This window comes from Drosophila subobscura, chromosome E (assembly GCF_008121235.1).
Source record: "Drosophila subobscura isolate 14011-0131.10 chromosome E, UCBerk_Dsub_1.0, whole genome shotgun sequence".
Lineage (NCBI taxonomy): Eukaryota > Metazoa > Arthropoda > Insecta > Diptera > Drosophilidae > Drosophila > Drosophila subobscura.
In genome coordinates, this window is record NC_048531.1 from 15,683,309 (window position 1) to 15,691,327 (window position 8,019).

Consider the following 8,019-nt stretch of genomic DNA (forward strand, 5'->3'; position numbering starts at 1 on the left):
TTTATTGGCCCAAAATCATGGTTTGTGGAGTTTAAAGCGTGGCCAGGAGAGGAGACGAGTGTGAAGTTTACTTTGATGCGGCGCCTTTTCTTCTGGTTAAAAGCGGGGGAGAAAAAATAAAAAGGGAGACGGTGGCACTGGGAGTGGGAGCAAGTATGGTGAGGGAGGGGGAATCGTTTCGTTGCGTTTCCATGGGCCTCCGTAGTCCTTTTTATTCCCTCGGTCTCTCTCTCTCTCTCTCTCTCTTTTTTGTCTCTCTGTTGTGTGTGTGTTAATTGGCGGTCTATGCGTTTATGCAGATGTATCTGTGTATTTACACAGCTGATGAAATGCAGTAGGAAGGAGCAACAGGATTTCTTGGTCTTCTTCCGCTTCCTCAAACCACATTTTTCTCTCTATTTCTATCTTTCCCTGCCCCGCGGCAGACACCTGTCACGTTAATTGGCTTTGCCGCGATATTAATTGGTTTTCTTCGCACTTTATCTTGGCATTTTCTTTACTATTTTTCCTTATCTTTCATTATTAGCATTTTTAATTACCATAAAAGTCAAACTTCAAATTGCAGCAGCAAACGCATGCACAAAATTATGATTTTTCTCATCGTATCTTGAGGAAAACTTTATCTACGAGTATTGCAGAAGGTGTTTGACTCGGTTTTTTCTCTCTCTGTCGTGCAAGTTTTTAATTTATTTCAAATCTTTCTTTGGAATCCAGGTATGCGAGGGATGAATCCAATTTTTATTTATAAAACTGAACAAAATTCTTGAAAATGTACTGAAGTGATACCTAAATTCAAGGCTTACTGTGGTTCAGTACCTGTAATATCTGTCATATCTACTCTCTCTCTCTCTCTCTCTCTCTCTCTCTCTTTCTGACACTCCAAGTCCAGCTGTCCAGCGACAAATGCAAATTTCTCTCCACTAAATCTTGAGTTAGTTAAGCGTACTAAACTAGGCACGCGATCTTAATTATGTAGAGTCTCTCTCGCTCTCTCTCTCTCTCTCTCTGTTTCTGTTAGAAGGGTCAGAGCATAGCATTGCGTAAGCCTTAAGTGAGGAGTGGGGTGACAGCAGCGTCAGACACCTCCTGGCGCAGACCGTAGACCACTTTTGGGGCGAAGTGAGAGGACAGCCAGTCGGGCACTTTATGGCCATAACGGAAAGTGCCATTGAGTGTCGCCTCAGTCGCTCCCCTCCCCGTCGCTCTTTGTAACCCTATTTTTCATAGCACCTGCTGATGGCCACACCCACCAGACCATTCCGCTTTGCCGTCTGCTCCCTCCTCTAATGGGGATTAACTTTAACCAAAACAACATTTTCGTTTTTTTTTTTTACCTTCGTGTTTTTGTGGCTCCTAAGTGAGGCTCCTGACATATGCACAAAAAGACTACAGCCATACATATTTACATGTTGTACATACATGCATGTTGGCAGGGGGGTTGTGTTGTGTGGGTGGGAAAGGGGAAAGGCTCTGGGACACGCACAGGACAAAAACATTTTTCATCGTTAGAGGAGCCGCCGCCCCATAAAGAAGACAAAAGCGCAGACAAGGAAAAACCCCTCGCATCATGGTGCACCCTTTGCCACTTTCCTCACCCTCCTTCTGCTTCCCACTGTACCTGATGTTCCTTCGTGGTGCTTCTGCCCTTTTCGCTTTACTTATCCACCAAGTGACCTGCAGCCCAATGCAAAGAAACAAACACAAAAACAATTCATGCAATGGATGGACAGTCGGCCCTAAACAAATTTGCTAAGAAAAGAAGCAAATAGTTTAACAATTTCTCAAATAAAATGCATAGAAAACCATCCAAAAGTTCCACCATTCAGTTTAGTCCATCATCTAGGAGATTTCACTGTTCCTAATCCTCTCCCATTGCATACATCTTCTTAACTGCCCCTGCTACTATCTCTTTTGCTGCCACATGTTGCAACTGACATTAACCCAGACCCACCCAACGTCCAATAATTGTCGCTTCAACTGAATAATGCATAAATAATGCAGAAACAAAGACACCAAGGGAGAGAGAGGGTCAAACGTAAAATGTGGGGTATATTAAGCCATCCCGGATGGTTGTTGGCGGGGGGTGTGACGGGTACCAAAGGGGTAGAAGTGGATTTGTCGACCAACAAAGTGAGAAAACCGCAACGGAGCGGCATAAAAAATGCATAAAACAAGGACAGCATAAAGTCATAAAGTAAAAAATTGTAGACAGCCAACGAGGGGTGGAGATGTGTGGTGGGTGGGGCAAGGGTTACAGGGACACACAGGGATAGCGTCCTGTGGCAAAACATTGTGTGTGTGTGTGGGACAGGGTAGAGTGTGGAGTGTTGTTAGGTCTTCTGGGGCCTTGTTTGAGGTTTCAATAGGTCATAATTCACGCCTAGTCGCCACCGACTTTGTCTCTGCAGGGAGGCACAAAGCAGAAAGGGGTGCACGTGGGTGTTCTGGCTGGCGCCAAGAAACCAATATCCAAGGGGGGGAACACGTCGCACTCAAGTTGGTTGTTTATACATAAAATAAACCCAGGAAAAGAACTGCACTCTGCTCCAGAGGATTACGAAAAGGCGGTGGAGGAGTTCTTAGAGAGGAAATATGCAGATGAGATGAAAGCTTCAGGGTAAAATGTATAATTCGAAAGTAGAATTCATCTATTAATGGAAAAATGTACCCACAGTTAATTGATTCATGGATCAAATACCCTATTTACTACCCCTGATAGCAAGTTTGATATTATCATGAAAATAAAACACTTTCAGATCAAATTTCCATTCCATAAAAAAGGAAATTCAATCCTCATTACATTACTTCACTTTTAGCAGCCTTTCTTTATTTTTTTTCATATCTGGCAGGGCCAAAAACCGAAATAAAAAACTAGGGCCCAATTCCCGAGTAAAAACTCCAATTAAGATGCATCCTAAAAATAAGTACAGCATAAAGTGTACACTATCCATCCACGTGTCGGACATTTAGCAGCCATAAAAAATATGAAAGGAAACTAGAAATCGTGTCGCGATAAAATCTAAAGTTAGAAAAAACCCCTAACCACGGGACCGCCAGCCAAATAGCTAAATAAAAACCAAAAACCGAAAAACCAAAAATGTGATGAAACACAGACACATAAAAGTTGGGTCGGGTCGGGCTGGTTGTGGGCTTTAATGCAATTTGTATATATCCCACGAAATCGGAGTAGGAACGAGTGGAACAAATTTGTGTGGGGGAAAATTGCGTGCCAAAGGGAAGAACATTTATTGGGGGGGGGGAAAAAACAGGACGACGGAATTAAACACGAAACGAGTAGGAGCTCCTCTGCCTCCTTGCCCGTGCTCGCAACGTTCTCAGGGCCGTTCCATAAAAAGTCTGAATTATGCTCCATAATAAAAAGTTATGACTGTAAAATTTTTTAATTGCACATTTGGGAGTTTATTTTTGTTTATTTAATTTTGAAATTCTTTTCTTTTTTGCGCTCAGACACCACAAGCTTTCCACAGCTTTTCCCAGGACTCCCCTTGGCTCTGCTGCGCGCTGGCCTTGCTCTTGTTCACCCTGCCTCTCCATTATACTCCACCCGCTTTAGTCTTTACCATAAATTTGTCAATATTCCAGACACAAATCCGAGAATGACAAAGTTTTCCCTCAATTGCGGTCGAGAAATCCTAAAGTTAAATACTTCAGAATAACAGCTGCAAATAAATTTCATTTGCAAAAGTAATTTCTGTTTTTGAGTCTTTGCTGTGACTGGTGAGCAATCAATTGGCACCTAACGATAGAAATGTCGATGTGGTCCCACCTTGGAGTTTTCCGTGGAAAGAAAATATCTCGAGTTCTGCTTGGGCGCATTGCATTCCTCATTCCTTGGATATGTAAGCGGAGATTGGCAAAGAAACTTGATATTGTCTGTGTATAAAGAGTGTATGTTTATGGGCCAGGTATTGGATGGAAAATATTTGTTAGTTCAGTTTTTATTTTCTATTTGTATGTGATTTGTCTGGATTTTATAATGCAAGTTTCTGCTGGTTGTTAGCATTTTTTTAATTTTGCAGAAATTCGAATAGGAATGCAGCGAAAGAAGACTCTGGGAAAAGCTTGCACCAGAAAACGTATTCCAATTTAAATTTGCTTCTCTGTTTCTTTCAATTATGTACCCCTTTCGCATCTCTTTATCCTCCTGCAGTCTGTCTGTCTCCTCATCCTTCTACGCCAGTGACATCTGCTATTTTGCGGCTAAGAGGGGAAGGAGGACCGGTGGTGCTGGGGTCGCAGGCTAATTTGCTTCTCTTTTGCTTTTAATCTTTTCGAGTAAATTTACAAATTAATTAAAACAACAAACAAACAAACAAAACACGGAACGCGCTAAACGGAATGAAGGAGGGAGAAGTAAAGAGAAGTAGCAGGGGCAGGACGAGGATGAGCAACAGTCGCTGGGCCAAAAGTCACAAATATTTAAAAAGCAGAAAGCCAAAGCGTTAAGGGAGTGGGAGACACGAGCAGGGGGGGGAAACAACCGAAAAATAAACCACAACAAAAACAACAATGATAAACCTGGCACATACACACGCACAGAGAGAAAGAGAGAGACAGTGAAAGCAAAAACCAAAACAAAATAAAGGCACTAAAAACAGGAGCTAACAAAAGCAAAAGTAAAACCCTCGCAAAAACAACAAATGTCAGGCAAAAAACTCAAACCCAAAAAAAAGTAGTTGAAAAGGCAGCAGAAAAAACAACAACAACAACAACAAGGCTAAAACGAAGATAGTGAAGGAATGGAAGAGGGAGCATGTCCAGTGCAGGGAGAGGATGCCATTCCACCATTACCGCTTCCATTGAAAATCCAGTAAATTGAAGGGAAACTGGAAAAATTATTTGAAATGTTGGATACCCTTTCAGATCGCATCGCTCCTCCAGCAGAGCTATGCATAAACTCTTTTAATCTGAAGATTCTTTTGATATTTGCTCAGATGAGATTGCTTAGATGAAAGCGAAAGTGCTTTTTAGCTGGGCCAGAATGCTGACTGAAAACCGTCATACTCTCTGAGAGCACTGGGTATTCTGAGCGAGGCAGACACATTGGAGGCCCCGACGGCAAATGTAAAAAAGTCAAAAGTGGCAAAAAGTTGACGTTGGTAGTCAGAGGAGGACGAGAGGGTGGAGCCAGAAGTGGACTCGGTGGCCTTTTGTGGTTGTTGCTGTTGTTGGGTGAAAAGGAAAAGCGCGTGGAAACGCACAGAAATAATAATAATAATAAAAGTGGAAGCTCAAGGAAGTACGGTCGCAAGAGGAGGGTGGGCGTTGAGGGGTTCTAGGCTGAGAGTAAATTATAAATTAACGCTGCAGGCGGCAGGCGCGAGGTCAATGTGGCTTCTCTCCACGTCCTGCCATTGCCACTGAGACCGCTATTTGTTGTTTTTTTTGCTGCTGCTGCTGCCCACCCAGGCCCCTCTGCTCTTTGACACACGCATGGGGCCACTTTCTGTCTCCTTTTCGCGTGCAAACCAAAATAAAAAAATGAGAGAACACAAACACAATCCACACAAAAGGAACAGTGGCGGGCGGGCACAGTGCGTCCTCTACTGACCGCAACGACATAACGAGGGAGCAAGCAGGAAAAAAGATGGAGTGGGATATAAAAGGGAGTGGGAGAGCAGTTACAGGAGGTGTGACAGAGAAAGAAAGAGAGAGACAAGGGTGAAGAGGGTCACCAGTGTACTGGTCGGGGTGGTTGAAGGGGAGAAATGCGGACAAGTGGTTCAATTGGTGATGGTACATTTTTTTCTGTTTTTTTTTCGTGTGGTAGAAGGGGATTTCGGAATTAACTATAGCACAGAATCCGTAGCGGAGTTCAAGTGCAGTCACGAGTAGAAGGAAGATGCTTGAGCAGTAGTGGGGGAGGGAGAACAAAAGGGAAGATGACATGATAATTGAAAATAAGTTCGAGATTTGGGAAGAGCTTAAGGGCCGGAACAAGAGCAGAACAGAAATCCACTTTCTGGTAAATAAAGTTATCTAAGCAGCAGGCAGAGGGGTGGAGTACATGTGGAGAATTAATGCTTCTGTTTAGACAAGGGGGGGAGAGGAATGAGACAGTTTAGATCTGGGATATAATATATAGAATGGGTTTATGTTTCAGGGGGCTCCTTTTTTTAAATTTACTTTTAAGATTCGCCTTAAAGCATGAGAAAAACCAATTTCAATTTCAATTTTCTCGTTGAACTATTTTCATGAAAACTCTCAAAGGTTCTTTGCATATTTGTGACACATATTTTTAGTTGATTTGCATTGCTAGAATATTCACTGGAGAAATGTCCGATTCCCACATGGTAGATTTCCTTTTAATTTTTCCTCTTTCGTACTTCATGAATGTTTTCCATATTTCCCCACAAGTTTTCTCAAGCAAAATTCGTTTCAGTTGTTGCACTTTGGGATTACATTTGGGGCCCCCCTGTGGCTGCACCTTTCCACATCGGGGGAGGTGGTCGCAGGAAACGGGCCAACATATCATCCGTTCAACCAAACGCATGACAAATATGCGGAAAACATGAACAGGCGGCCAGGGGCGGACCCATTGGACACGAAAGTCGGGATCCATGCCCCCGCCTACCGCGGTGTGTGAGGGGGAGGAGTGTTGGTTGGGGTGGTTAATCAGGAGAGGGACTCTCCCTGGACACGCGTGCACAATTAAAAATTTCATTGACTCGCAACATGGACATGAGCGGACATCCGTTCAGAGCGGAGTGGCAATGCCGGCAGGGATCAGGAGCACGGGGCACAGGACATGGGGCAGGTCCTTGGGGCAGGGTCTGGGTTCTGGTTTTCATACATAAATTATGTTTAGTTTTGTGCCGCCGCTCCTGTCGGGATTTTAATTTACTTGCGGGTGTTTTGTGTATGCAAATTACTTTGTTATTTAATCCTTTTGTGTAATCCGCTGGGCATCCTGTTTGATCCTGGGGACTGTGGCATGCCCCGAAGGGAACGTAGCGACTCAATTCAATTGCTGCTTTTCTTTACACTGACACTTAGTGACACTCTGCTGCTGCTGCTGCAGCCATAACGCACTTGGAACAGCCTTGAGCAGGTACATACGGAACTGCCACACACAGATTTGGCTTTTTGTTTTTCTTCACGAAGATGTGGGCCAACAGGCCAACAAACACGCGATGATGGCTCTCGGCGGCTCAACACGATGACACCGACGATGCCGAAACTGCTTAACCATCAATCAGAAAGTGGGCCTACAATCAACTTCGGGGGTCAATCTATGGTTTTCTTATTCAGATTCGTATTTGTGCCACACTACTTGCACCACTTGCTAGCGAACGCGACTCTGACGCTGTTACGGGAACTGAACGGAACAGATCTCACGCGCACTATCCGCTTCAAAGTACCGCGAACGTGTGCTCGAGAGAGTTCATGAATCGTGTCCGAGGACCGAATCAGTCGATTTCACGATTCCACGACTGTGGATCATGTGTGGAACATGTCTGCATGACCAGCAGCAAAGATAGAGTGCGCGAGAGAGCGTACGCATGCGCATTCGCTGCTGCTAACGATTCGGAGTCGCTGTTAAATTTCAAATTTTTCTTTAAATAAGCCTTTATGCAGGGTTTTTGATGTGGAAAAGTTTACACGAACTTTGAGTTATTGAAATTCTATTCCTCTCATTAAAGTTATATTTTTTGAAATATTTTATTTAAACTTTTTGTTCTTGGTTCGTTTTGTTGGGTTCCCAATGGGTTCCACCAACAAAGGCCGCTCTCTCCCTCTCTGACTTCTTTTTACGCTCTCCTCTCTCATGCTGTTACGTAGTTAAAAATGCTTACAGAAAGGGGAAACATTGAGAGGCACAGCTAAATGAGTAAATTTTTTCAAGTGAATGATAAATTTCGGAGTAAAACAATCCACAAGAGAGACCCGCGAGAGAGAATTTGTAGAGGGGAAGACCTGCACTCGCTCTCTAAACATTATTTGGCGTGTTGCGTACTGTAAACCGCAGCATTAAATGCCAGGGAACGAAAAACCTTC

The 8,019-nt window shown here is 43.6% G+C and overlaps 1 protein-coding gene across 1 annotated transcript in view; it reads right to left on the minus strand.

The window, feature by feature from the left end:
* The window catches only part of LOC117890135, a 54,676-nt gene extending 47,291 nt beyond the window's left edge, over window positions 1–7,385 (minus strand). The window contains exon 1 of the mRNA XM_034794821.1: window positions 6,894–7,385. The gene's annotated coding sequence lies outside the window, so the exon portion shown is untranslated. The remainder of the gene's footprint in view (window positions 1–6,893) is intronic.
* Between the last annotated feature and the right edge of the window lie 634 nt (window positions 7,386–8,019).